This window comes from Pelophylax lessonae (genome assembly GCF_965119305.1).
Source record: "Pelophylax lessonae genome assembly, chromosome: 2".
In the NCBI taxonomy this organism is placed as follows: domain Eukaryota; kingdom Metazoa; phylum Chordata; class Amphibia; order Anura; family Ranidae; genus Pelophylax; species Pelophylax lessonae.
This window is the reverse complement of record NC_138769.1, coordinates 442,732,781-442,755,535: the sequence shown is the minus strand read 5'-3', so window position 1 is coordinate 442,755,535 and position 22,755 is coordinate 442,732,781. Positions and strand designations below refer to the sequence as shown.

Here is a 22,755-nt window from a genome sequence, read left to right as displayed (position 1 = left end):
GTCAGGTTGGATGGTAAACGTTGGTGGACAGCCATTTTTAGGTCTCTCCAGAGATGCTCAATTGGGTTTAAGTCAGGGCTCTGGCTAGGCTATTCAAGAACAGTCACGGAGTTGTTGTGAAGCCACTCCTTCGTTATTTAAGCTGTGTGCTTAGGGTCATTGTCTTGTCGGAAGGTAAACCTTCGGCCCAGTCTGAGGTACAGAGCACTCTGGAGAAGGTTTTTGTCCAGGATATCCCTGTACTTGGCCCGCATTCATCTTTCCCTCGATTGCAACCAGTCGTCCTGTCCCTGCAGCTGAAAAACACCCCCACAGCATGATGCTGCCACCACCATGCTTCACTGTTGGGACTGTATTGGACAGGTGATGAGCAGTGCCTGGTTTTCTCCACACATACCGCTTAGAATTAAGGCCAAAAAGTTCTATTTTGGTCTCATCAGACCAGAGAATCTTATTTCTCACCATCTTGGAGTCCTTCAGGTGTTTTTTTTTAGCAAACTCTAAGTGGGCTTTCATGTGTCTTACACTGAGGAGAGGCTTCCGTCGGGCCACTCTGCCATAAAGCCCCGACTGGTGGAGGGCTGCAGTGATGGTTGACTTTCTACAACTTTCTCCCATCTCCTGACTGCATCTCTGGAGCTCAGCCACAGTGATCTTTGGGTTCTTCTTTACCTCTCTCACCAAGGCTCTTCTCCCCCGATAGCTCAGTTTTGCCGGACGGCCAGCTGTAGGAAGGGTTCTGGTCGTCCCAAACGTCTTCCATTTGAGGATTATGGAGGCCACTGTGCTCTTAGTAACCTTAAGTGCAGCAGAAATCTTTTTGTAACCTTGGCCAGATCTGTGCCTTGCCACAATTCTGTCTCTGAGCTCTTCAGGCAGTTCCTTTGACCTCATGATTCTCATTTGCTCTGACATGCATTGTGATCTGGAAGGTCTTATATAGACAGGTGTGTGGCTTTTCTAATCAAGTCCAATCAGTATAATCAAACACAGCTGGACTCAAATGAAGGTGTAGAACCATCTCAAGGATGATCAGAAGAAATGGAAAGCACCTGAGTTAAATATATGAGTGTCACAGCAAAGGGTCTGAATACTTAGGACCATGTGATATTTCAGTTTTTCTTTTTTAATAAATCTGCAACAATGTCAACAATTCTGTGTTTTTCTGTCAGTATGGGGTGCTATGTGTACATTCATGAGGAAGAAGAATGAACTTAAATGATTTTAGCAAATGGCTGCAATATAACAAAGAGTGAAAAATTTAAGGGGTCTGAATACTTTCCATACCCACTGTATGTAGCAGAAAACAAATTGGCCTAAAATGTTAAAAAAATTAGATTTTTACATTTTTTTAGGGGGGAATTTCAAATAAAAAATGTGAAAAATATTGTTATTTTTGCAAAATTGTCAATTTTTTTGTTTATAGCGCATGATCAAAAAATCTCACAGGTGATCAAATACCACCAAAAGAAAGCTCTGTTTGTGGGAAAAAAGGACATCAATTTCATTTGGGTACAGCGTCGCACAACCGCGCAATTGTCCGTTAAAGTCACTCAGTGCCGAATCGCAAAATAGGCCCTGGTCAGGAAGGGGGTAAAATCTTCCGGGGCTTAAGTGGTTAAGGGTTATTCATAGATTCACATTCTATTCTCCTACACACAAAATAAAAATATAATACAATCAATACTTTTATTTTTCATTTGTAATCGAATACATTTTAAAAGAAGGCCACCAACAGCAGAATATTTTAGCAAACAATCCAAATTTGAAATGTAATTTAGAAAGAAAATTTGAAATAAATGAAATTTATCCATAGGACTGAGAGATATACCTTTTGTGCACATCTGCAAGTAATCACATCTAAGGATGTGGCATTTATTATTATACAGAAACCTGATTCCTCAGCCTTAGGATCCCTAGCCAGACTTTTTACAGAGGGTCTGGTATTCATAAGCTAGTTTTTTTTTTTTAAAGTACCTTTCATATGAGTGTTCCTCCTGTCCCTCTAGACACCATTGCAACTCTTTCAAACACTACGTACAGCTACAGGGTATATAAGGAACACCTTGTGCAGAAGACGAGCACAAGACAGCTTTGTATACTGACAAGCTCTTGGAAAGGACGTCATTTCAGAGGTAAAGTAATAAATAAGCTTGCTCTTTTTTTTCAGGAGTGAGAAGCACATTAGGAAAACAAACACACTCATTCCAGAATAGTTTGGCAAGTTTAGAAAAGAAGTTAGAATTTTACATACTGCAAGTTGGTGATGTGTTTAACAAGGCAGCAATAAAACAGTGTGGGAAGCACTGAGCTACCTTCACCACAGTGTACCCAGTGTGGATTATTTTGTCGGAATTTACTTATATAATGTTTTGCTATTCATATTACATTAATTTTTTTAAATTAAAATAGGACATTGCAAGATATAAAAAAGTTTAGTTGAAATTATTAAATAATTCTACATCTCAAATTGTTTGTGAAAGACACTATTTAATAATGGAATGAGCAAATGTTGGCCACAACCATTACACAGTTTTTTTATTTTTTATTTAAATGTATGTTGTTAGAACTCTCATGGAAGTATATTTTTATATGTATGCATGCAAAATAACAATGAGCTTTAGAAGAAGATGATGGATCTCTAATGAAAAAAAAAAACAATTTTATGTAATAGGTAGCACCAATCAAACGCTATATCTGGAGGTAGATGACTGAGAACTGTCTATACTCCAATTGTTGTGCCACAACCCACTGCAGCAATTACAATAACACTGTAGAATAAGATTTGGCACCGACACAGTGACAGAATCTTTTACATTCTGCAAAGTGTCTCTAAGCAGTTGTACATTGTGAATGGATCATGCCACGTTTCTTTCACATTGGTGATAATTGCTTGGCAAAAGCTTTAACAACTGTAGGGCCGTATTGGTGAAAGCTTATTTCTGATTGGATGCTATAGGTTACAGCATTGTCTTGTACCACAATATTATTTTTATTATTAAATATAATTATTATTTATTATATTTGTTTAAATATGACAATTTTTTAAAATAAATATATGTTAATTTTACCTGGGTGAAATCTATTCTATTTAAAAACGGCATTATCCCAGTATTTATACTGCTGCTCAGTTCTGTTTTTTGTGTATAGTGTATAGCTGAATATAAATTCACCTTTTGAACAATCGTGATGTCCTTCAGTCAGAGTGAAAGATTTCCTCTAATGGCCTGCTGTCAGGGATGTCATATTCTGCACTGCAGACTATCTTTGACTGAACTGCACAGCAAGCAACACCTGCAGCAGCTACTTTACTTTCATGAGATGAACAGAAGGGAAAAATGCATAGCTAGGGGCAAGGAAACAACTTCAGAGAAATGTACGTTAAGCAAATGCTTGAACATTGCTTTGGTCTCAGTGCTTTCATATCTAGGTTAACATATATTATAAATGAGGTCTAACTGTATAATCTTTCCTATTAACTTTGGATGGCATTACATTGACACTTTTTACCCAGGATGGATTATATTACACCAAAGAACCATGATGGGTAACTAACTACCTAGCAAAAAAAATCATTTTGCAGGTTTCTTGTTGATAGGTAATATAAAGTAACCTGGCATCAAAGATCTTACTTCATTTATGAAATAATTAAAACGTATCCTTACATGTTTAGCGTATTGCCCATTATCAGGTTTAGCCTGTTTAAACAATATGATATTGTGGTATGCCCGATTATTAATATATTCTGTTCTAGCCATGGGCTGACATTTCAGAGATTACAATGGAAATGTGATATTAAAGTATATGGTACCCCAAACATTTATGTTTTTAAATATGTGCCTATCTTTTCATGTTGTTGTTTGACAGCAAACTAAGAAAAAAAGATTACATGATACCTTTGCAAACACCTGGTGATCCTGCCAGTCCCACTTCTTTCCTTTTGCAATCTGACCACACCAAGCAGGGAAACAGATCCGTGCTGGTGTGGTCAGTTTTCAGTGCCTCCTCCTTACAGATATAAGATGCCCTGCCAGTGCCTGGCGTGCCTATATATCTTGAAGTCAGTTTAGCCATAGCTCCCAACTGTCCCTGATTTGGAAGAAAAAGTCCCTCTGTCCCTCCTTCCTCCTCATTTGTCCCTTATTTTGGGCTAATCTATATAGTTGTTTATGAAATGCACTTTTTATCTTTCAAAAAGTGTTTCCCAGTGCTAAACCTTTCATCCCATTTCTAAATTACTGCATTTGTAAAATTCAATTCAAAAGCCAATATAAAGGAATAGTGGTGGTAAAAAAGGCACTTGTGGGTTTAATGAATCATTTTTTTGTATAATTCTCCTTTAAGGGGGGGGGGGGTGGCAGGGTGTGTGTCCTATGCCTACATACTTTTGCTAATAAGTGTCCCTCATTCCCATCTCAAAAAGTTGGGAGGTATGGTTTAGCTGCCACGTCCCCTGCTACACCTGCAAAAAGTCTGAGAACCATTAGCCAATCAGAGCTTTCCTTTTTCAAGAGGAGCGTGGATCACAGAAGGGACATCCCTGCTGTGTGACATTATTCGCTGTCTATCCCCCCGCTAAACAGACACACCCTTCACTATGGGAAAGAGGAACATGAATGAGGTTGTGTGGAACTGACTGCAGAATGAAACAAAAAAGGTAAATATTTTTAACAAACTAATTGTGATTAATCTAAAAATACAATTTGCTGTAATACAATGGGCTTTTGCGTTAGTGGGTTTACACTTTATATAAAAGTATACTTTATACAAGGGCTCAGAAACAATAGTGGATTGCCTAAGATTTACAGCTGAAGTCTAGGCAAATAGTATGCAGATGAAATACATATATGAGATCCATTTTACCTGCTAAAGGATTTGTATTTCTGTCCATTTTTTCCTAAAGTTTACACAGCATTGCCCATAGCACAGCCCTGTCCAGCAGGCAGGGTGTAACGTTAGAAAACCATACCTCGTGAAAATTCCATACTCACGTCATTTCCTGGCAGAAACGTAATGGAACAGCTGAGCAGCGTAGCAGTGCGCATGCTCATACCTCCGGATACGTCATTGAACAGCTGGCGGAGCTTAGCATTGCACATGCTCGGAGGGTAGGGAATTGTCACGGTAGTGTGTTGTAACGTTACACCGCATCAGCTGTTGCGGCGGTTACATTAAATCATCTCCGCTCCTACCCCTGACACTTCCCTGATCTTGGCTACTAAATGTAAAAGCGGCGGCGGGTGTATGAAATCTAAATGACGGAGATTGCGGCTCTGTGATTTATATTTTCATAGTCCCGCCACCGCTTTTACATTTAGTAGCCAAGATCAGGGAAGTGACAGGGGTAGGAGCGCAGATGACTCATGTTGCAGCCGAGATGTTTTAATGTAACCGACGCAACAGCTGATGCGGTGTAACGTTACAACACACTACCGTGAAAATTCCCTACCCTCCGAGCATGCGCACTAGAAAGCTCCTCAGCTGTTCCATGACGTAGGTGCGATGTAGGTGCACCGGAAGTGACGAGGGTAGGGAATTTTCACGGGTATGGTTTTTTCACGGAACAAGGGAACTGATCTTTTCTTGTTGCAGTTTCACTTTCACTTACATGTTCCTACGCCAACTCTATATCTGGACAGTGAAAGCAGAGGCAGCACACTGACTGGCTTATCACTTTGTCATTCAATTTTCTCCTCCTAATAGTATGTTCACTGCACTGTAGCACACCTAAGTAGTAGTTTGTGTTGATTCTTCCTCCTACTCTATGAGCTCTACTGTACAAGCTGTATAGTGGATTTCAATAGGCTGATACCAAGTCAAATTCAACTGCTTACACTGCGTGCATTTAAAAAAATACATTTGTTGACGTAATAAAGCTGTATTAACCCCAAAAGTGAACCATGTATTTATTATAGCTTACCACTTTTTAGATGTGGTGACTGCATTTTGTTTCCTAGGCCTTCTTTCTTTTATTTTCACCTTATGATCTGGCCATTAAGTCTGTTTTTCAACAGAACACGCTGCCTTGTGGATATTGCATATATACACTGAACAAAATTATAAACGCAACACTTTTGTTTTTGCCCCCATTTTTCATGAGCTGAACTCAAAGATCTAAGACTTTTTCTATGTACACAAAAGGCCTATTTCTCTCAAATATTGTTCATAAATCTGTCTAAATCTGTGTTAGTGATCACTTCTCCTTTGCTGAGATAATCCATCCACTTCACAGGTGTGGCATATCAAGATGCTGATTAGTCAGCATGATTATTGCACAGGTGTGCCTTAGGCTGGCCACAATAAAAAGCCACTCTAAAATGTGCAGTTTTATCACACAGCACAATGCCACAGATGTCGCAGGTTTTGAGGGAGCGTGCAGTTGGCATGCTGACTGCAGGAATGTCCACCAGAGCTTTTTAAAAAAAAAATGTGTTTGAAAAATCTCTGCATAAATAACATGGTACATAACAAACTGCAGTGACCACCATCTTATTCTCTAGGGTCTCTGCCAAAAAAAAAAAAAAACATAAATAATGTTTGGGGGTTCTGAGTAACTTTCTAGCAACAAAAATACAGATTTTTACATGTCGAAGAGACAATTAAGTACTGTCCGTGATAATTTTTTTATTTGCACTAACATACAATTTTTCAGGACAAGCTTTCGGGTATGTCCCCTTCTTCAAGATCCAAGCAGTACTCAATCCTGAAAAATTGTATGTTAGTGCAAATAAAAAAAGCATCATGGACAGTACTCAATCGTCTCTGTCGCAAGTGCACTAATACGGCTACAATGACCTCAATACATGTCGGAGAGAAATGTCAGAATGGGCCTAGGTGGGAACTGGTTAAGGCTAAGTACATTCATAATTTTAGTTTGGCCTGAAAACAAAAGATGAAATCATTTAATATCTTTTTATAGCTCTTTTCCCCCACTGTGATCATTATTGGCTTGTTCAGTTTTAGGCTGTTTAAGTTTGTCATGCTCCCAAAGCTGCATTTCTATATGTGTTATGGAGAATTTGGCTGGAGTTGTTAGACTGACTTCTCACTCAGGGAAAAGCCAAGAGAAACAATATCTGACTGTGTCAGAGCCATGAAATAACTTAACTATTGGCCTTTCAGGAAAGGTGTAAGATCTTATGAAGAGTTTCCCCCTACCTGTACCTACCCAGATCCAGTATTTCTGTTTAATTATAAGCTCAATCAATTTGTCAAATAAAAAATGAATATCAACATCTAAATAAAAGACATACATGTTAGATGTGAACCAGTTTGGTGCTCACCAGGTAATCCAGGAATAAACAGAATTATCCTGAGAGCCCTACAAAGGTATGATACCAGTGATCTCACTTCCTTTACTGAGCCTTTCGCAACCAGGGTTCTGTGGAACCCTTGGGTTCATCAGAGGTTTTTAGGGGTTCCTCAAGCTGTGACTGACCTCCCATTTTATGGTGCCTACATTTTTTCCAGGTCCAACTTCACTTGGCAAAGCCAGCTGCAGGACACCAATAATAATTGTAGCTGTCTGTAAGGAGTGCATTCTAACCAGGGGCGTAACTACAGGGGTTGCAATCGCAACCGGGCCCCATGCTCCAGGGGGTCCATGCAGCTCCCCTGTACACCTGGATAGGAGGGGCGGCAGGGGCAGCATGTAGAGAAATCACTGTCCTCCTTTTTCCTCCTGTAGCTGCATGAGGAAAATGGAGGAGATTGGTTCCTCTGTATGCTGCCCCCACCACTCCTCCTATCCACTTCACTTGTGTTCTGCTGTCTTTGGGCCCCTGTGTGCTTCCCTGGTCCTCCGCCCCTACTGTGCTGCCCCCCCCCCACTGTGCTCCCTCCCCTCTCCTGCTGGCTGCTGAAGGGGATGGTTCACAATAGATAACCAGGAAGAGGTCGGTAAATATGTAATTTATCAGCTCCTTCCTTTTCTGAATGGACAGAGTCATAGTCAGTGACATTGTAAAAAAATAAAATAAAATGATAAAAAATAATACAATTAAAATACCAAAAAATAAAAACGACTGGCACCAGTGGGTGAACTTCCAGGATCGCAATGGTCAAATCTGTGACCGGGGCCCTGGCATTCCACCACCATTGGGAGGCCCCAAGATGGCAGGAAGGGGGCCCAGTGCAGAACTTGTGAAAGGGCCCCGAAATGAGAGTAAAGGGCCCCAGGATCAGTGGGAAGAGCCCCAGGCTTAAAGGGAAGGGCCCCGGCCAGGGGTCCGGGGGCCCTTCATGGTTTCTTGCACCAGGGCCCTGAAGGTGTTCTAGTTACGCCTCTGATTATAACCACCACTGTACAAAGGGCATTCCTCCCACTGGCCACAAATGTAAGGGACATATCTAACATTGTCTCCCGTTGTATTGGTTTTAGAAATGGTTCCTTTATTATTTCAGGAGTTCCACTGGGGTAAAAAGATTGAGAGAGGCTGGTGTAAAGGTTCATACCAAGTAACAAATATTGTAATATTCACTATTGTAAAAGCATTGACAAAGAGAGATTGTCTAAAATACTACTTAACTCTGTGTGTTGCTGCATTTCTCTGTAAATAGAGGATCCTTGTCTCTGTTGTATCTTGAAATGTTACCATTTTATATTATCAGTATCTAAATATAAATAGCTACTCATATAAATAAATGAAAATATGCTAAAGAGTAAATTTTGCAGGTGGAAAGACCTCAACTGAAGGCAAACTCACACAAGCAATGCTCTTGTGATTTCCCAGACAACATGTTTGGGCAGGAATGCTTAGCAATTGGGTGTCATGAAGATTCTAAATGACATCCTCATGGAAATATGCAATAAAATTTACAGATCTGAAGCGGCAAGGTAGTAGGAATTGAGTGAACTTACTATATCATCACTTAGTGTTGCTAAAGCATACTACAGATTTGTGGGTTGCTGGGTAAAACGGAGGATAAAAAGAGACTAGATAAATATGAACATAAACTGGAAGCATTTTAAGGCAGGATTGCAGTTTAAAATGTGCTCTATAGTTGGCACTAGAAGAAATAAAAGCATATATAGTGCTCTCTGCCTAGACAAACTCCTTTTTCTTTTAAATAAATTTACACTTACAAGTAAGGCACTGCGACCCAGTGTTCGGTAAACCAGCATAAGATACAAACCAATCAGGGGATGAAGGCGGGTGACATCACATGACGACTGATAAATTTGGGGGGTTGTGATGCTCTTCAGGGTGTTTTAAAATATATTAAAGTGCTTGTGTGTAATTATTCACCTCTAAAAGAATTTATCTGTGTGCAAAAATTCATACAATCCTGTTGCATATATTCCAAAGTATATCTTATTTCATGTAAAATAAATATAAAATGCTTAATAGGTATCATGTGCCTTTTAATCACGTGACGACTCCTCTCTTACTCTGTAAGCAATATGGCCCAGGGGCGGGACTTTATCAGCGGATACGGGATCGTAACAGACACCACGATAAGATGTGGACCCAAAACATCTCCTCACATGATGGGATCACCATGGCAACAAACCAAGCAAAGCCAGGAAGTGTCCGCGGCCTTTTCATGTGATGAAATCACCAAGGAAACTATACACAATCCAAGCACAGCCAGGAAGTGTCCACATCAAAGGGCTCTACATAGTCACGAGTCAGCAGATAACAATCGGCCAAGAACTCGTTACAGAACCAAAACATCTGATATAAAGACTAAAAATATGTATATAAAAAATATATTTTTATAAAAATATATAAATAAAAAAACACTTTGGGGACAAGAACAAATCAACACATTTGTCCATCTATTCTAACTGAGGCATTTAAAAACATTCAACACATAATATAAACATATATAAAAAAACCTTAAGGGAAAGTATGTGTGTGTGTGTGTGTGTATATATACTGTGTATATATATATATATATATATAAAATCATGTATTACAACTATAAAAAAATATCAGAATAATAAAAAAGTCACTAGAAATTTTTGCATCCGCGGTCATCCTTACAGTACAGAAAAAATTAAGAAAACATTATCGATCAGATATGAAACATTTTAAATCGAAATCCACATTCACGCCAGCAGGGACAGAAACTTTTGTTTCATAGATCCAATATGTTTCCCGGCTGCTCAATTGACTAATGAAATTGCCCCATCTCCAGTGTTTTTGAACTCTTTCAATGCCCCAGAATTTAGCCCCCCCAACGCATAATGTCTCCAGACATTTTAGATTAAGACCTTTTTTAATGTTGTTTACATGTTCACCCAGGCAAATATGGAGGGGTCTGGAAGTCTTTCCAACATATTGTAGACCACATCCACATTCTAACATGTAAACAACACCTGTAGTGGAAACATGTAATCAAGTCATGTATTTTATGTGGTTTATTAGTCACCAAGGACAGAAACTCTTTGCTTTTTTAAATTTTAACTTTTGAATGTCTGCAAGTGGGTGTCTGTTACGATTCCATATCTGCTGATTAAGTCCAGCCCCTGGGATGTAATATATGCTTTTATTTGCATGTCGCATGTGATGAGTTCTGGTCCAGGTCACCATAAAGGAAAGGATAGGTTGGTGGTTTTCCAGTTCGTCCGGTCCCTAGATTGCTTCCTGGCACAGTGGATTTTTATTTACCACACAAGATTCCATCCTCTTTCTTCACACATCCCATAGGGGAAATGTGCGTCTGACCCATCTGTTAATTCAGGGATCTTTTAGTGAGGTGAGCTGCTAGTATTACTTGCGGTTGAGGATCTGGATCTGCACCTAAATCACCTTCAAGATCTATTCAGAAGCACATTCTGTCACCATTTGGGATCTTCTGTGTTTTGCTCTCCATGTATTTTCTTTCTATAATATTTGTTTATTTTAGCTCTGCACTGTTGTTTTGTATGGTAGGCTTAGCCTTCTGATCCTAGTTTGTGTCTGGGTTCGCCATTGTGTTCCCATTCTCTTGTTTGTTCTCCATTATCTGCGCTATTATGTGCGCAACAGCCTTCCCACTACCCCCTATTACCTACCTGAGCCCCCCCCCCCTCTATCCAGCGATGTCCAGTGGGATTCACTCTCCTGATTGGCTGAGACACAGCAGTGGCGCCATTGGCTCCTGCTGCTGTCAACTAAACACAGTTAGCCAATCAGGAGAGAGAGAGGGCAGTGCCGAATGGCAGCTCTGTGTCTGAATGGCTACACAAAGCTGCAGCTCAGCTCCGGTGCCCCCCATAGCAAGCTGCTTGCTGTGTGGGCATTCAACGGGAGGGAGGGGCCAAGAGCTCCAACCAGGGACCTGAGAAGAGGAGGATCTGGGCTGCCCTGTGCAAGACTACTGCACAGAGGAGGTAAGTATAACATGTTTGTAAAGTCTCGTTTTTTTTTTTCTATTAAAATAACAATCACTTTAGGCTTCAGTATATTTTGTCTAATATTCTGGTATTGACTTAGGTGGTCTTTTTATTTTTTTTCAGCCAGCTTTGATTTCCTGCCTCTGTATTGACTTTACCAGATTGCTACTAAGAATGAGCACATGTCCTGAAACTGGTGGGGCAGTGGGCCCTTGCTATTTACCCCAGGCCTGCATTGGCCATGTTGCAATGGTTGCACCAACAGCTACAGGCCATTAACGACTATTTGTGTGAGACGAGGTTAGGATCTGGGGATCTGGGGATCTGGGGCTCTTTTCCCCACCTCAGTGGCAGCATCTTGCCAACTGTCACCATTCAAGCTGCGAGGAGGAGGGGATTAGTGACATAATCCCTCAGGTGTTCCTGCTGGAACACACACTGATTGGTGTAATAGACTGAGGAGTATTTTCTGCTGTTTTAGGGCCAACAGGGTACTTCATCTACTGCCTCCATCCCCGTGAGGCAGAGGCAGCAGGAGGCAGAGGAGTTCAGGGAATGTTGGGGTGCTGAAGGTGCGAAGGAAAGGAAATGGATCGGAATTCATCTGATTCAGCAGAGACTGGTCAAATTTTGATCCATGTAAGGGCATTGTGGTCATACAGACATTAAAAAAGAATTTTCTATAATGAATCAAATTGGAGTGCTGCTGCCTATGTACGTAATGTCAAAGTATATATGTGATATCAGCATGCAGTGTCTCTGAGAATTATACTGTTCTGTAACATCATATGCAGTTTTTCCTGGCATCTCCCAAACATGGAGCTCAAAGGATTGGTATTTTTTCCATGTCACCTTTGAAGTTGCATTAAAAGAACGGCCCTCCCACCACAGTACAGCATTTTAAAACTTTTGTTTTTTGCATTGGTATACAGTCAGGTCCATAAATATTGGGACATTGACACAATTCTAATCTTTTTGGCTCTATACACCACTACAATGGATTTGAAATGAAACAAACAAGATGTGCTTTAACTGCAGACTTTCAGCTTTAATTTGAGGATATTTACATCCAAATCAGGTGAAAGGTGTAGGAATTACAACAGTTTATACTGTATATGTGCCTCCCACTTTTTAAGGGACCAAAAGTAATGGGACAATTGGCTGCTCAGCTGTTCCTTGGCCAGTTGTGTGTTATTCCCTCATTATCCTATTTACAAGGAGCAGATAAAAGGTCCAGAGTTAATTTCAAGTGTGCTATTTGCATTTGGAATCTGTTGCAGTCAACTCTCAATATGAGATCTAAAGAGCTGTCACTATCAGTGAAACAAGCCATCATTAGGCTGAAAAAACAAAACAAACCCATCAGAGAGATAGCAAACTGTTTGGAACATCCTTAAAAAGAAACGCACCGGTGAGCTCAGCAACACCAAAAGACCCGGAAGACCATGTAAGACAACTGTGGTGGATGACCGAAGAATTATTTCCCTGGTGAAGAAAACACCCTTCACAACAGTTGGCCTGATCAAGAACATTCTTAAGGAGGTAGGTGTATGTGTGTCAAAGTCAACAATCAAGAGAAGACTTCACCAGAGTGAATACAGAGGGTTCACCACAAGATGTAAACCATTGGTGAGCCTCAAAAACAGGAAGACCATATTAGAGTTTGCCAAACAACATCTAAAAAAGCCTTCACAGTTCTGGAACAACATCCTATGGACAGATGAGACCAAGATCAACTTGTACCAGAGTGATGGGAAGAGAAGAGTATGGAGAAGGAAAGGAACTGCTCATGATCCAAAGCATACAACCTCTTCAATGAAGCATGGTTGTGGTAGAGTCATGGCGTGGGCTTGTATGGCTGCCAGTGGAACTGGTTCTCTTGTATTTATTGATGTGACTGCTGACAAAAGCAGCAGGATGAATTCTGAAGTGTTTCGGGCAATATTATCTGCTCATATTCAGCCAAATGGACAATGACCCGAAGCATACTGCAAAAGCAACCAAAGAGTTTTTAAGGGAAAGAAGTGGAATGTTATGCAATGGCCAAGTCAATCACCTGACCTGAATCCGATTGAGCATGCATTTCACTTGCTGAAGAAAAAACTGAAGGGAAAATGCCCCAAGAACAAGCAGGAACTGAAGACAGTTGCAGTAGAGGCCTGGCAGAGCATCACCAGGGATGAAACCCAGTGTCTGGTGATGTCTATCCGTTTCAGACTTCAGGCTGTAATTGACTGCAAAGGATTTGCAACCAAGTATTAAAAAGTGAAAGTTTGATTTATAATTGTTAATCTGTCCCATTACTTTTGGTCCCTTAAAAAGTGGGAGGCACATATACAAACTGTTGTAATTCCTACACCGTTCACCTGATTTGGATGTAAATACCCTCAAATTAAAGCTGAAAGTCTGCAGTTAAAGCACATCTTGTTTGTTTCATTTCAATCCATTGTGGTGGTGTATAGAGCCAAAAAGATTAGAATTGTGTTGATGTCCCAATATTTATGGACCTGACTGTATGTCCTCTATGGCAGTGCCAAGCTGCCAATACACTTTGATTGAAAATTCCTTTTACTATTAGTCTTGAAATTTACTAGAATTATTTTTCAAAATTTGCCTTCCTAGACTTCAACGGGGTTCAGATTAAAATTTGCAATTTTTGCTTTGATGAACACCCTGATATTTGAACCCAGATACACTAGGTCATCCTTAATTGTTGTCATCATTGATCTAGCATTTATTTGAAGCTCTGTCTACCCCTTCCAATGTATGCTTGATTAGTATTGTTCTATGTTCCTGCTTAATGCCTGGACACAAACCTGAGGAACTGTTAGACAGCCAAACCCATTTTGTTGTCTTCCAACAATGACAACATAGTTACCCTTAATTAGCTGGTCATAAATGCTTGTTAGTGTGGAGTGAATTTGTTAGCTCAGTTAGCTCAGTTTTTATTTTTTTCTCTTGCATATGGTTAGGTAAAGTAAACACAGCTTTACCTTACCAATAATTTGTAAAAGTGAAAAGTGGCAACCTTTGTTGTAGCATTGTATGTGGCTGGCACATGCAGAGTTAGAGACACGCAGAAATACCTGCACAACTGAATATCAGAAAAAGTAATGCCAGTGTTCAAGCAACACAAGCAGGATTAACTATCCGAACATTTTTACTGCAGGCAACCCATACTGCGATGAATATGTCTGGAGAGAGTGAACAGAAGATGTCACAGGTAGCAATTATCACATAATGGTCATATACACCAGAAGATCTTTGAGCTGTTCTCTCAATACAAATGCAATGGTTGTTAACAGCTTGTTAACAATAAATGCTACATATATTTTGGTTTAATATTAGGCAATTTTATTTATTACAGGTTCTTATATAGTGCTGTCAGTTTGTGCAGCACTTTAAATTACTTTTGTTAATATAGTGTATGTAATTACTTCAATTCTGCCTTTACACGCACATGAACTTTAATGGCATCCCAGGTTCAATATTAAGTTGGTCCACCCTTTGCAGCTATAACAGCTTCAACTCTTCTGGGAAGGTTGTCCACGAGGTTTAGGAGTGGATAGGAGTCTATGGGAATGTTTGACCATTCTTCCAGAAGCCCATCCTTGAGGTCAGGCACTGATGTTGAAAAGAAGGCCTGGCTCACAGTCTGCACTCTAATTCATCTCAAAGGTGTTCTATCGGGTTGAGGTCAGGACTCTATGCAGACCAGTCAACTTCCTCCACCCCAAACTCACTCATGTACAAAGAGCAAATGACTCCTGCGCTTGAGGGGTGGCCATGCGGCTGGTATTGTGAAAATGCGATTCAGGTCAAATTGTAGTAAATTCAGGCTGTGCTGCCATTCTCAACGGGTCATGGTAGCACAAAGCAGATACTGGAAAAGAGAAATGGACAGAGGGCACACCAGCCTAGCGCATTATCTTTAAAACAATTTATTGTAATAGAAATGTATACACATTATACTCACAGAACGATTATGAAACATGGGCAATAAGCAATGAGGGATCACCAGGGGTCTCCGCATGCCCAGTGGAGACCCCTGGTGGTCCCTCATTGCTTATTGCCCGTGTTTCATAATCGCTTTGTGAGTATAATGTGTATACATGTCTATTACAATAAATTGTTTTAAAGATAATGCGCTAGGCTGGTGCGCCTTCTGTCAATTTCTCTTTACCAAACTCACTCATCCATGTCTTTAAGAACCTTGCTTTCTGCACTGGTCCAAATCATTTGGTGGAAGAGGGGATTAGGGTGTGGTGTTGTTTTTCAGGGCTGGGTTTGCCACTGAATAGGAACCCTTAAGGCGTCAGCATACCAAGACATTTTGGAAAATGTCATGCTCCCAACTTTGTGAGAACAGTTTGGGGATGGCTCCTTCCCGTTCCAACATGACTGCCCACCAGTGCACAAAGCAAGGTCCATAAAGACGTGGATGAGCGAGTTTGAGGTGGATGAAATTGAACATGCAAACATGTGTAAGTAGTGCCGTGGTTCGAATTTGAACCAATGAGACTAGTGCTGCCTGGTGTAATTATAAATGTTTTTATACCAACTATCACTCTTTTGTTTATTATGCTTTATTTAGGGTGACTGAGTTTGCAACAAGGAGTACAAACTGCCACAGATCCATGTATTTGCTATTTTTTTTCATAATCCTAAAAATAAAGTCAAAAGTCACACTCATTCCAATTTAGTATAACAGATGTCCAAAACTTAGAATCATGCATGGTCTCTAAGGGGATTTAAATAGTGAACCGCACATTTTGTTTTTAATGTGGGAGATTCCAAACCAAATCACCTTTATTCTAAAATGTGTTCAACTTCGCCACCCTATTTGAATGCTCAACAAGTAAACAAGCAAGTAAATAAACAGAAAAACAAATGTAGCTGTTAAATGTAGCTACCACCAAAGGAAATGTCATCTTGTTTATTATGCTTTTTTTGCAGGATATTTGTAATATAAATATATTAATTGTTTAGAGGTCAGCGAATATAGCCTATTTCGGTTTGTAAAGTGTTCTTTGAAACCTGATTAAAGTCCAAAACCTTTGAATTTAAAGGTGATCTGTGGTCACAGCATACACTTCTATTTTATAACGTCAGCATTGTAACAGCAATACAATAGTTATTTCAACAATCCAATATAATCTTACTTAAAAAAAAATGTCCTTTCATGATGTGAGTGTTGCTTGTCTGTGAGCTGCCGTTTTCCACAACTTCCTGTATTCATTCCCTGCAGGCGGCTTCTCCTTGGCTGTTTACTTTTAGTTGCTAAGTACTACATATCCAATGTAATGATGATGTGTCACAGGGCTGTGATAAAGCGGCAGGGCTGCGAAATGCATTGCCATGGTAACTTGGTAGCTTGCTAGCCACAGCCTCTCTCTGTTCCAGTGGCTGTGACTTCCTTCTGGCTGTCTAGTAGTTCCTGATAGGCCACTTCCGGGTCGCCGTGACATCACGTCCAATGTGTGGGTCGGTGGCCAGCTACTACTCTCCTATTACATCTTTTTCCTGGAAATTATCCCCTTGGAGCTCCCTGGAGTTTCCCTGGGCATAACATCGATTGGATTACACACCTACTGCTCTCCTTGGTGATCCTCAAATCGATGGGCCGGTATGCAACATCTAATGTTCTTGCCCCCACTACACTGGCTTATGCAAGCTTACCACTGTAACTTTTTTTAACCTATAAGACTTTTGATGCCATTCTTTGCACTTAAAACATAGCTCCACTTTTGTTGAGGGAAAAAAACATTCTCCTCTGGGTAATCTATGTACATTGCAAGGCTTATAACAACATTTGTTGCAGATTCCTACCTTTTGGTATTCTGAAGAAATCACTGTTTGTTCCTCTGTTCCTCTGTGCTGAGTGGGTCTATTGGGAGTGGTTTCATAATTATCAATCAGCTGTGCAGCTGAAGAGTACTAATGAGCAAATCTGTTGAGCCTGCATCCCTTTAGGCGTGTTTCTATTGGGAGAATCTCACCAAAAAGGACAATTTTGTTGCAGAGGATTCCTGTTACAATTGTATACGCTCCTTTATTTTATTCTTTATTTGCTATTTTTTTCCCCCCACGAAAGTGGAGTTACCCTTTAAATAAATGTTCACCCTTGGATATTTTGAATATAAGATTGATTTGTGAGATTCCATTACAATGAACTGATATATCAGCACATTACAGCACCATCTTGTTGTCACTTTTTCAAATAGCGCTCTGGTTTGTGTGTCTGTTTGTTTGGTAAAAATTGGCTACCGTGAGGACAGTGTGTGAACACTTCAATAGGCTACAAGTTATAGGAAACAAGACATGTTTTTGAAATAAAAATTAGGATGTATTATCTGCAAAACAATAGCCACAAATGTAGTTCAGAGGCTGGACAGTACGTAAGCAGTTGGGCTAGGTTGCAATATAAAAAGTAAAGACAAGGCCAGTTTTATCCTAAAATAAACATTAGAATGTATGTAAGCAGCTTGATCATACCACAGAATTACATGTAAAGACAAGTATTATTATTATTATGAAATAAAAATGAATGTGTATTATTTTAGAGTCAATAACATAGTCATACATAATGTACAGTGGCTGAGCAGCATTTAGCACCTTAGTTACGCCAAAATTTAAGACAGAGAGAAAAGACAGTTTTTAGTCTGAAATAACAGAGTGTATTATTTCAATAGCCACACATATTGTACATTAGTTGGTGGGCATGTAACCTTCTTAGCTGGGCAGCAATGTAAGAGGGAGAGATGAAGAAGGCTGAAATAAAAATTGCATTGTTTTTGTGACAGACCGACTGGTACCGTGCTGGGTGCTTCCACCAAGATATAGCTTTTTCAACTCCAGAACCAGGAACCAGGTATTATAGCTGATCATTGCACCAGTGCAAGAACTAGATGACACTAGCTTAGGTGCAAACTGAAACTTTCCCTTTATTGTAAATTCACACAGAATTGTTACCACACGAAATCAGAGAAGAGTTTGATCACATTATCCCAAACAATGCAAACTGTAAACAGTAATACCATCACTACATCTAAGGAACAGCCACCAGCTAACGGTGATCTAATTAGCAGTAAGCTAATCAACAGCAAACAACTAACATCTAACAGTAAATAAATCAAACAGTAATCGAATTATCAGCTAGGCACCCAAACTTTGATTAGTTCGGAAATGTCCACCCCAGACAATCCGGCACCAAGCCCACATATACACAAAGTACATTAAACATGCTGTCTGTCAGGTGTTTGGCTTTCACTTGTGTGATCTGTCCACTACAAAAGTCATCATAAGATAAAACACATACACTGTTCCAGCAGTCTGAAAAAGTGGAGTTCATTTATCATCATGGATTTCTTGAGGAATATTGTTAATAAATATTTCTGTCCCAATTGCAGGAGCTTCTCCAATTCAGTCTGCAGGAGGGCCACCATATTTCCTCTGACAATTAACCTCTAAAAGATTATTATTACACCTTTCCATCCACTCCAGAAGGGAAGCTTTATTATCTTTTTTTCTGAGAATAATTCAAGCCTCTTAATCTCAGCATTCATTATGTTGTTGTCCATCATTAGAGAATTATCTACTCTCTCCATGGGATCAGAGGCTGAACTGAGCTCTTTTCCATGCACTGACCAGGAGAAGCAGACAAAATCCCCAGTCTCCTCCATGGTGATTATAAAGGAAAAAAATAAAACAAAAAGAAACATCTCTATCTATACTTACCGGCTTTGTGCAATAGAATTGCACAGAGGGGCCCGAAACGCCTCTTCTTGGGTCCCTCGCCAGCGCTCCTGGCCCCTCCTCTCTGTCCAGTGCCCCCATGGGAAGACACTTCCCATTGGGATACTTGTGAGTGCTTGTTCCCGAGCCCCGCTACTGCATCCATTGACACAGACAGTGGGACTCCGCCCCACCCCCTGCTCCCTTGTCATTGACTTTGATTGACAGCAGAGGGAGCAAATGGCTTCCAGTGCCCCAGCAAAGCCAGTGAGACATGGAAGTGAGTAGAGAAAAGAGCTGCAGACGTGCACAGCACTGTATTAAATGAGGGCTCAGGTAAGCAAAAGGGGGATGAGGGGCCAAAACCGATGCCTCAACATTTTTTACATTATTGCAAGAAAGCATTGAGGTTAAAAAATGTTTAAGCTGTAGAATCACTTTAATTAAGAAACAATGTAAGAGGGAGAGACAAGGAAGGTTTTACCTTTAAATAAACATTAGAACAGTGTCGCTACCTCAGAGCTCTGTGGACCAGCCATGAAAATAGCAGTGGCCTGTACCTGTGGAGCACCTGTGCCATCTTGTGGAATAGGATGGCTGATCCCTCGAATCCTCTGCAAGGACTTTCAACTAGATAAAAGTCTCCCTTGCTGCTGTTCTGCCTGTCCTCCACTTTTCTCCTCTCCAATCTCTGGCACCCACCTACAGTGTATCATCTCATCATTCCCTCTCCTCTTATCACTGTAGCCCACTTGGAATATCACTGCCTCTAGCTGCTTCCTGCCTGATGTCTAATCCCTCTATGTTCCTGGTGCTCTCATCCTTAGCATTTGACATGAGAAATGCTTGCACATCCTCCTGCAGCATGAAGCAAGAAGAGGGCAAATTTGCAGCAGTTGCAGACGTTTGACTGCTCTGTGCCTGGGAAGAGAAGAAGAAGGCTTTCTGAGCCACACAACTACCTCCTCTGTGTGTTCTAGTTGTACAGTATGGCCACTTTCAGAAAAAAAAAAAAGCACCCCGTCTATCAGTGTTGCCTTATTCTGACTTTTTCCTTCAAAACCTGCTTGTCACAAACTACTTCTATGTGCAGACTTTATGCATCTACCTTTAGGCCTGCCTGGCATTTTAAATACATGAGATTGGCTAACTTTAATGTTAGTTAAGACAAAAGGGGAAATAAAGATGCGGTGCTTTGGTTGTGATTTGGTGCACAAAACTTTACCACTGTATATTAGGAAGCTGCTTTGTCTCTGGGCCCATTCATATTAAATGGACAGCTGCGCACAGTTAAACTGCAGCAATTTTACTGCTCGGCAGCTGCCCGTTCCAGCTGCATTGAGCCAATGGTAGGGGGCGATGTGGTGCGCATCATAGGGCTCCTTTTTTGTACAAACTTTATTTGACATGCACAAAAGGGACACTTCTATTAGGGCTGCTGAATATAATCGCCGAATCGATGCATCGCGATGCGACCCTTCGCGATTCTGCATCGATTCGGGGTGATTGAAAAATCGATTACTAATGACGTCAGTTCCGGGGGTGGGGACAGAAGTGACATGGCGGCGCTGGGCCGCTGGCCGGGCTTGTGGAACACGGAGCTCCTCCGTGATAGAGCTGCTGCTCGGGTCCTTCCGTGCGCCAGAGGGCGCCATCACAGGGAGACTGCTACTGGATAGCGTCTCATATAGCGGGATAGAGTGGGAGGGGAAGTCCTGGCAGAGTCTTGGCACAGTGTCGGAGTACAGCGTGAGACATGAGCACCACCGGGCAGGTGAGCTGGTGGCAGTGGGAGGACAGAGCCGTCTGTATATACATAGAGCTGTGGGCACGGTGCTGATAGTCTCACTGATTATCTATGGGAGAGCGGGACTGCTCTGTCTGTGCAGTGAACTTGAACTTGTTGGCGCTCAGCACTGAATTGGCCCTAAGTAATGATTGTAGAAGACAGGATGCTGAGTACTGTGCATTATTATAGATATGAGTCTTATGGCAATAATAATCATGTTAGGTTGTGTGCTATGACTTGTGTATGGAGTGGAGGTGATATAGAAGAGTCCGGGTATCAGACCATTGAGTAGTGACACTGGAAATATGTAGTGCTGTGTAGACATGTCTATGGGGAGCTCCCCCAGCATGTAGACCCCCCCTGCTCTAAGGGGGGGTCTGTGGAAGGGGGACCCTGGCCTGCTCCAAGGGGGCTCTATTGGTAGGGGACCCTGGCCTGCTCTAAAGGGGAATGGGATCTATGGGGGGACCTGCCTGCGCTAAAGGGGGGGGCCTGCACTAAATGGGGATCTATGGGGGAACCTGCACTGGCCTGCACTAAAAGGGATCTATGGCGGACCTGCCCTTCCCTGCACTAAAGGGGGATCTACGGGAGACCTGCCCTTCCCTGCACTAAAGGGGGATCTACGGGAGACCTGCCCTTGCCTGCACTAAAGGAGGATCTACTGGAGACCTGCCTGCACTAAAGGGGATCTATTGCATAGATCCCCCTTTAGAGCAGGGTCCCCATAGATCCCCCTTTAGAGCTCAGTTCCCCTGGATCCCCTTTAGGGCAGGCCCAGGCTCCCCATAGATCCTCCTTTAGAGTAGGGTCCCCATAGAGCCCCCTTTAGAGAAGGATCCCCATAGATCCCCCTTTAGAGAAGGGTCCCCATAGATCCCCCTTTAGAGCAGGGTCCCCATAGATCCCCCTTTAGAAAAGGGTCCCCATAGTAATCGTGATGCATCGTGATGCATCACGGAATCGAATCGTATCGAATCGCGACCCTAATAATCGTAATCGCATCGAATCGTGAGCTAAGTGAAGATGCGCAGCCCTAACTTCTATACATATAGCCAAAAGATGATTGGACTGCAGTTCATGGACGTTATGGGTACAACCAGACAAAGTAAAATAAAATAAAGAACTTTATTAATGCAGAATAAGAGCTTAAACCCATTTAAATTAAAAACCTAGTAGCATTCTGCACCCTAAGTCACTGAGGGTGGTGGCCCAATTCAAAGCAAACAACCTGTTTGATTACAGACTAAGAATTCAAATAGGAAAAAAAGTAGAGGGCTCCACCACCCTTCACAAAGGCTTTTTTGTGTCTGCATTTTATTGCAAGTCGCTGCAGTGCAGCTCCAGGCTGTGTTTCAATGTGAATAGGACACCAAAAAAACAATAGATTCCTATGTGTCTTAGTGGTAACCGGGGTTTTCCAGTGTGGTAAAATGCTGGTTACCTCACTAGTGTGAATTGGGCCTGTATCAGTGACAAGTTCATGCTGCTGCCCCCCCCCCCAAAAAAAAGGCAATTGCAAAGTAAATTTAAAATAAAAAAAGACCCCCCCCCCCACAAAAAAAGAAAGGATTCTAAAACACTAAACCAAAACCCTTATATAATCTTATATATTAAAAAATGTAATAAAGAACATAAACAAGGAAATGCAAAAAAAAAAGTCTGTAAGTGCACCCCATTTCCTATTTTTTTTGTGCATAGTTGAGTCGCTTAGTCTTGTTTCCACGTTAGAGGTATAGCTTTTTGACTACCACTTCTGGTTAGACTTCTCTGGAGATAGATAGGTGACAGGTTGCTGCCAGTTCGGTGCTGATGGCACTGCTGGACATCTTCAGATATCGAAGGCAAGTAAGCATGTCTTTCTTCTGCTGCATGTCGTTTCCTTGGTCGACCACTGCGTTTATGATCC

The 22,755-nt window shown here is 41.2% G+C and overlaps 1 protein-coding gene across 1 annotated transcript in view; it reads left to right on the top strand.

Moving 5' to 3' along the window:
- The first annotated feature begins 1,968 nt into the window (after positions 1–1,968).
- Positions 1,969–22,755, top strand: part of ECRG4 (ECRG4 augurin precursor) — a 38,839-nt gene continuing 18,052 nt past the window's right edge. The window contains exon 1 of the mRNA XM_082248407.1: positions 1,969–2,135. The gene's annotated coding sequence lies outside the window, so the exon portion shown is untranslated. The remainder of the gene's footprint in view (positions 2,136–22,755) is intronic.